This window comes from Chiloscyllium plagiosum, chromosome 15 (assembly GCF_004010195.1).
Source record: "Chiloscyllium plagiosum isolate BGI_BamShark_2017 chromosome 15, ASM401019v2, whole genome shotgun sequence".
NCBI classification, from domain to species: Eukaryota; Metazoa; Chordata; class Chondrichthyes; order Orectolobiformes; family Hemiscylliidae; genus Chiloscyllium; species Chiloscyllium plagiosum.
The window spans coordinates 34004081-34011672 of NC_057724.1; the positions used below are offsets into that span (position 1 = coordinate 34004081).

At 38.0% G+C, this 7592-nt stretch overlaps 1 protein-coding gene across 1 annotated transcript in view; it reads right to left on the reverse strand.

Moving 5' to 3' along the window:
- Positions 1 to 6799, reverse strand: part of LOC122557217 (BCL-6 corepressor-like protein 1) — a 167762-nt gene extending 160963 nt beyond the window's left edge. Inside the window, exon 1 of the mRNA XM_043704668.1 lies at positions 6586 to 6799. The gene's annotated coding sequence lies outside the window, so the exon portion shown is untranslated. The remainder of the gene's footprint in view (positions 1 to 6585) is intronic.
- Between the last annotated feature and the right edge of the window lie 793 nt (positions 6800 to 7592).

Sequence of the window (7592 nt, forward strand, 5' to 3'; positions counted from 1 at the left end):
GGGGGCGGAGAGGTCGGGAAGAAGATTGCAGGTCAAGAAGGCGGTGCTGAGTCTGAGGGTTGGGACTGAGAAAAGGTGGGGGGAGGGAAATCACCGCCTTCCACCTATCACCCTTACCTTAACCTCCCTCCACCTATCGTATTCCTAATGCCCCTCCCCAAGTCCCTCCTCCCTACCTTTTATCTCCTCATTCCTGAAGAAGGGCTTATACCCAAAACGTTGATTCTTCTGCTCCTTTGATGCTTCCTGACCTGCTGCGCTTTTCCAGCAACACATTTTTAAGCAACACCCTTGTAAACCTTTTCTGAACCTTTTCAAGTTTAACAACATATTTCCTATAGCAGACATAGTTGGAGTCTTTTTCTCAAGTGGAAAAGTCAACTATAGAGGAGGCATATGTTCAAGTAAGATGAGGAAAAGTTGGAACACACTGCCAGGGAAGGTGGTAGAAGCAGATATGAAAGCAAAGTTAAAGAGGCATTTAGAGAGAGACACGTGAAAAGGCAGGTAATAGAGGGATACAGGCCATGTGCAAGCAGATGGGATTAGTTTAGAATTGTATCATAGTCAGTGCAGCCATGGTGGGCCAAAAGCCTGTTTCTGTGCTGCACTGTTCAATGATCTAATACTTGGATATATGATGTGTAAGGTAGTATCAATCTGAATTGTAAATTCAAAAATTGAAACATGTTGAAAACTTCAGTACAGTACATATTCTATTTTATATTACAGTTCAAGACTTTTTGAAAAAATGTAAACTAATTTCTTTAAATACTGAAGGCCACAGCTCAGTTGGTAATATACTCACCAATGAATCATGAGGTTCCAGATTCAAGACGCACTTGAGCATCAAATCATGGCTGATACTTTAGTACAGTACTGCAAAGCACTACACTCTCACCTTGATATAAGGTATTAGACTGAGGTGCCATTTGCCCATTCAGATGAATGTAAATGATCCTGCAGCACTATTTCTAAGAAGAGCAGGGGATATATACCTTATTATCCTTGCCATTATCCATCCTACTACCAACAACATAAGAAAACAGATTATCTGGTCATGACCACATGGTTGTAAGAGTTTTCTAAGTTTAAATTAATTTCTGCGTTGCTTACATTACAACCAAAAAAAAACCTTCATTGGCTGTAAAGCTCTTTGGGACATCCAGTGGTTGTGAAAAGTGCATATAAATTCAAGTTATTGTAAAGATATAAAAATTAATCATGCAGCTGGCTGGAGAGGAACTAAAAGACACACTTGTCTTGCTGAACGTATTAACAGCACAAAGTACAGAAGTTTGATTAGAGATGATTTCTACCCCTACTCCCTGAAAGCCCCTCTCACAGACTGCCTGTTACTCTCTTGCACTTCACACTGCACCTTTCTTCAACTTCAGCTAAATCTCTGTTCATCCCCTTACTTTTAAACTCCTGTGTTAACTTGATGATTACAGAAACTAGAAGTAGATTTTTCCATGCTAACATCTCTAGGCAACAATAGAGCACCTCAACAACAGCAACTCACTAACATTTACTGCAGAAACCTTCTATAGATCGAAACTTGAACACAATACATTTTCACTATTCTCCACCTCTCCTTACAATTGTAAGTATATAACACAATCAAAACTGACAAAAAGTATTCAACCTGTGACATTAAACTCTATTTGTCTATATAAACCACTATTTCCATGTTTACTATTTTTCTTTTTAACAACTGCTAAATTTTAATTTTATACAAACTTTACCTTGATTATGTGTATTTATTTTAAATTTCAAAGAGTAGGATAATTATGTCCCCAGTGATGCTTGGGATAATACATCAAGTTTGGTACAATACTTTGATAAGTAGATCGCATGGACTCCATAATCTTGTTGAACTGGTGTGACTCAGAATAACAGAGTTCATCAGTTTGCTTTAATGATATCAGTATCACACTTGGCACAATTGTGGCACTCACCCTAAGTTAGAAGTTTGTGGTTCAAGTGCCATTCAGGAAATTAAATCCATGATCTAAGAGGATACTTCAGTTGAGTACTGATGGAGTCGTGCATTATCAGAGGTGCTGTTTTTTAGATTAAATATTAAAATGATCTCCAATCTCTCCACTTAAATAAAAGTCTACAGGAGATCTTTCAAATTAAGCAGAGGAATTTTCCCCTTGTCCTGGTCACCAGTGTCTCTCTCAACAAAATCCACCAAGTGCAAGTTATCAAGTCATTTACCTTGTTACTAAATGGCTACCGTAATTCCCATCATATAACAGTGACTTCATTTCAAAAGCACTTCAATATTTGACAGGCATGAGGGATGTAGCAATATCACAAAAGGACTTAGATAAATGCAAGACTTTTTTAAATATTTGCCTAAAACGTAGTCTATGTTCAATGATGATCCATGACACCCTATTGCAATTCCCTAACTATCCAGCAAAGTCACTATTGAGTAAAGCATTATATTTTACAATACCAGTCACAAAATTTAATTTCAGAGTTGAAGATCCAAATGTGTTTCACATTTTATACAAATTTGCAAAATTTGGACAGTTGAATGTCATGAGCCAATAAAGTCTTTTGAGGCTTTTCTGAAATTGATCCTTTTTTTTCAGTCCTGAAATAATTGATCTAACTTCTAAAGGAAAAGACAATTTACAAAATCCCAACTGTATTCAATTCTTGGACTTTCAATACAAAGACACACTCACACAGCAAGTGGATACATTTTATTAATCCATTAAATTCTTAAGTTCGCATTGTCCTTCAGATCAAGAATCAAGATTAGTATTTAAGAAATGACTGACTAATATTCTAACAGAACACTTCATGCATCCTTAAATTGTTGAAAATTAATCGCACTGCAAAATCTCCAACCCTGATACTTACTTTGCCATGAGCTAAAAAATTGAATCTCTTAACCTCTTCAGTCTTCCATTACATCTATAATCTACAACTGTTTCAAACTAAACTTGGTATGACCAAATCATTTCTTGATTTACCTTATCTTCTTGCGTAATTAACTTCAGAGGAATGTTCCACTTATGAATGAATATTTAAATACTGAAGAAAATAAAAAAAACTCTTGTGAATTACTATTGCAAGAAATTCCTACCCTTCACAGCTTCAGCAATAAAGTAAATATAAATATTATATAAACATTGTTTTATACACGTCATTTCTTCTAAAATAGGAATTTCATTGTTTACTTCAGATTTCTATGACTTCACAGCCTGGTGTTCATATGAATAAGTAGATTGAGATTGAAACTGTACATGTGGTTTCCAGGTAGAGCCTCATAAAAGCAAAAGATTTCAACACTGCTTTCCACTTTCACTACATGAAAGCACAGATTTAAATTCCCAACTATCATCTGGAAAATAACTGACTCTGACAGTCACATGCAAACTTGCTCTTCTTCAGTAAAACCAACTACCTGGAATTGAAGGTATAATTGCAAAGTTACTCAATATTTCTTGTTAATAGGCATAATTTGAACAATAACTTGATTAGATCTCCCTGAAACAAGTATATTTAAATGTTTTTAAAAAAAATTCTCTCTCTCAGAATAACTATATTGACAGCAGGTCATAAGAGGAAAGAATGCAATATTTCTTCCATGTAAAAGGAAACAAATGAATATTTTGGAACTCTTGAACTTTCAAAGGAATTAAGTAACAGTTGTAAGGGTTCTTGAACAGGAATGAAATATAAAAACTGCGCAATTCAATGGAATAACGGTACACTATTCAACTAAAAACTGTAAAGCAATGCTAAGAAAAAGCAGACAGGAATGAAATATAAAAACTGCGCAATTCAATGGAATAACGGTACATGGATGCACTAAAAACTGTAAAGCAATGCTAAGAAAAAGCAGTTTTTGTTTGCATTTCACTATCCCATACCCTCTCAATGTCCTATGCATTACTGCTTTTGTCCTATTTCCAGTTAAGACTGGCTCCACATAAAAAGAAAATTGCTGTAAGTAACCCCAGACCTGATAGAAATACTAATTGCAGATAAAATATGTAAGATACTTCAGTGTCAGACTTTGCTCAGTAGAAACACTTTCACTACTAACGCAAAAACTTTAATGCTTAAAGGCAACTTTAGAAAAAGTTAGCACAGAATGTACCTGACAAGTGAGGGCATGCTGTATTGATGGAAGCACCATATTGTTGACAAGATATTAAATCAAGGTCCTGCCTGTGTTCAGGAGGTTGTAAAAGTTGCCAAAGCAATAATCAAAGATAGGCAGATGTCCTGGCAAAATCTCTCTGAACCAATACCACAAAAACAGATTCAATATTATTTATATGATAGTTGTGCAAAATTGGCTTCAAGATTTTACCTATATCACAACAGTGACAAAACTAAAACATATATTTTTCTGGTATGAAGCCCTTAGGGATGTGTCAAGGAGGTGCAATATGAATGCAAAATGTCTTTCTATGACCTGGGACTATTGCATGTCAATCATCATCACACACCATCTTTCAATTGGAAGGCCAGTGTTACCAGTGCACCTGATAAGCAGCTATGTCACAAAAATATATCTTAATATTACATTTAAGAACCAGTAGAATACTATTAGCCTTATTATAATAAATTCATTGCATTCTAAAAACATGTCAAAATATTAAGGACATGAGAAATTCCTTTCATAAAATTGTATACAGAAATTAAACTGGTACAAGTTTAAATAAGAGGATTCTCTATACTTGTTATCATTTGGTAGACCACACGGGTTCTATGGAATTAAATAATTTATACATTTGTGTTGATAGCCAATCAGATCACTATATTGGTATTGTCAGATACACTAAATATTCCTATACTCTCTCCCTCCAAAGACATCATTTCCCACATTTGAATATCAGAAAAGAGAGGTAATGTATCCTACCTTTTGCAGAAAAATGGTTGGCTTCAGTCACTATTCACTGCTTATTGCAATGCAGTGCCAGCCATCGTTTTAAGAATCAGATAAATTAAAATGGATACTATGAAGAAATGAAGAGACAGATTTACTGAGGTTTATACGATTTCTTTTTGTAGAAAGACTAATCTTGCAAACTTCAACGCCCAAAAGACTGAGACTAGCTTACATACTGATTTGAGATGAAAAAAGATAGAAAGAAATGTTGGAATACCTAGAAAAGTGTAACAGGTCCTCCATGTCTGAAGACAGATAAACAAATTAAAGTTTCACCTGTGGATTCTGTTAGATCTTTTCTCACAAAGGTTCAACATATTTAATATGCTGACCAAAGTTTCTGGTTGAGATGCTACAGATCTGCTGTATGCCTGCAATATTTCTCATGCATATATGTTTAAAACAGTTTATTTACTTACAATGTATTAAAATGCTAAAGAAGTTATCCAATATTCAGGTCAGATATGGCTAACAGCCTTGTTATCTTTCCATTTATATACTCACATTCCTTCTATTGCATTTAGTTAGCACACTAGGAAAAGGTGAGAACAAAAGTTTGATTTCAGGATAAAACTATTGAGAATGCAACAAAAATAGTTAAGGATGAATTATACCTGGAGCTAATTGATTCCCCTAATTTATGATGTCATCAGGGCCAGATGATTGAACACAGTCAAGTATATTTTTACCAATCGTCTCATATTCTAGAGACAATGCAATCCCTCACCATCTAATACTCAGTGCACAGTGCACTGCCCTGTTACAACTCACTCACACGCTTCAACCTGTGACCTTGGTGAGCAAGTACAGTAAAACAAAAATGGAAGGTTCCTCTTTAGGGTATGACGATGTGGGTTGAACAGTCCTGCCCTTTGTACAGTACACTCCCTGCAAAAGAGATAACATCGTTCCTGCCCATCAGATCTCATTTGTCCCCGATCCATTCATTCGACTCTCCCACTTAAGCGATTCGGGCCCACTTCACAACAACTTTTTTTTAGATTGCTTGTATTGATTCCGAGTTGATCCGGCCGATGCCCGGGATCGCTGGGTGTTCTTCGCCTTCACACGCACTGAAGGCGTGAATTAAATTTAGAAAGCGGGGTGGGGGCTGACACAGTACCAAACTACATTCTCGCAACTTTCTCTAACCTGAGTTGCGGATTTGTCCACCGCTACATCAGAATTATTCTAAACTATGAAGTTATCGTAGGCTGTGCATTTCCCCCTTCAAATAAAAGCTACAATGTTGTTAGATAAGGCCGAAGTTGGTCGATTGTATTGGAAAATTATGCCAAGTGCTGGGTTGAAATGGAGCAGTCAAACTTGGGAGAGTTGACCCCCTTTGGTTGGGTGCCTGTGCGGACGGGCGAGCAGGGACAGTGAGAAGAGCCCCGGGTATTAGTGACACAGCCAGGCTCTGGAGTTCGCGATCTCTCTGTGTGTGTGTGTGTGTATGTGTATGTGTGTGAGAGAGAGAGAGAGAGCCCGGGCTGCTCGGGGATCACACCCCACTTGCGCTCAGCTGCCGGTCAACTGCGCTCCATACATTTCCGAGTGTGTGTCTCTGTCTCCGTGCGATTCCCAAGCCATCATCATCATCAGAAACAAAGCGAGCTCGATCTCTCCGCCACACCAGAGCCCGGGTACAGTCTTACCTTCGGGGCCTATTAATGACTGAAGCTCTCCCTGACCCCCCCGCTCCTCCTCATGGCCGAATGCTTGACGATCCCGGGGACGGGGAGAAAGAGCGGCCGGGGGGATTTGTCGGGGGTGATTGGTGAAGAAATTGAGATTTCCCCGGAGTGTCTTTGCGCAGCCACGCCGCCGCCCTGTAACACAATTTCCGTCATCTGTATCAACAACCTCCTCCACCCTTAAAAGGGCAATGACCCTTCTCACCCAGACCCCCTATTTACTGTCAGATACACATTTTGTCATCACTTTTTTTAAAAAAATGTAAACGCAGCCCTCCCACTGAGGTGCAGACCTGGCGGTTTGGATTTTTTGTTGCGAAATCCCACCTCGTGGATAAATCATTTTTTACTGGAATGGCATGATCGAGTGGGGCCCATACATTGTTAAAATTACCAACCAAAATTAATTTTTAAAATAGCATTCATTAAAAAAATACAGGAATGCAGTAACTAAATAAAGCAGTAAAAATCGTTAATACAGTAGGTGATCACCTTAATTTAACTTCAATAAAATGCTAAATGGGTGGGGGGGGGGAATATGGGGGGAGTGGAATGTCTTCGATTCCTTTCCCACAGATCGTGGCTCATAATGGTCAATCTTTTTACAAAAAACCCCCACAAAATATCACATTTTAATCACCAACTTATGCAGCGCTGCACATAAGTTTTTCGAAAGCCGACACAAGGTAGAGAGGATGAAAGACATCGCTCCATTTTTCCATCCTGAGATAGATAGATATCCTCCCCCGTTAGGAACTTCACTCCTGCACACTCACATGCTCGCATTCACCATCTTGTGTCGCACTAGACTTAGTTCTGCAGATCATTTTCAAGTATCGAGCCACCAGGTGTTCTCCACAGTGCGTTTAGCATCCGTGCAACTTGAATATTTTCGGATCTTTAGCAATCAGTCACCAACAGACTTCGAATTCATAAACTCACTTCTCAAAGTTTCCGATCTATTGCCA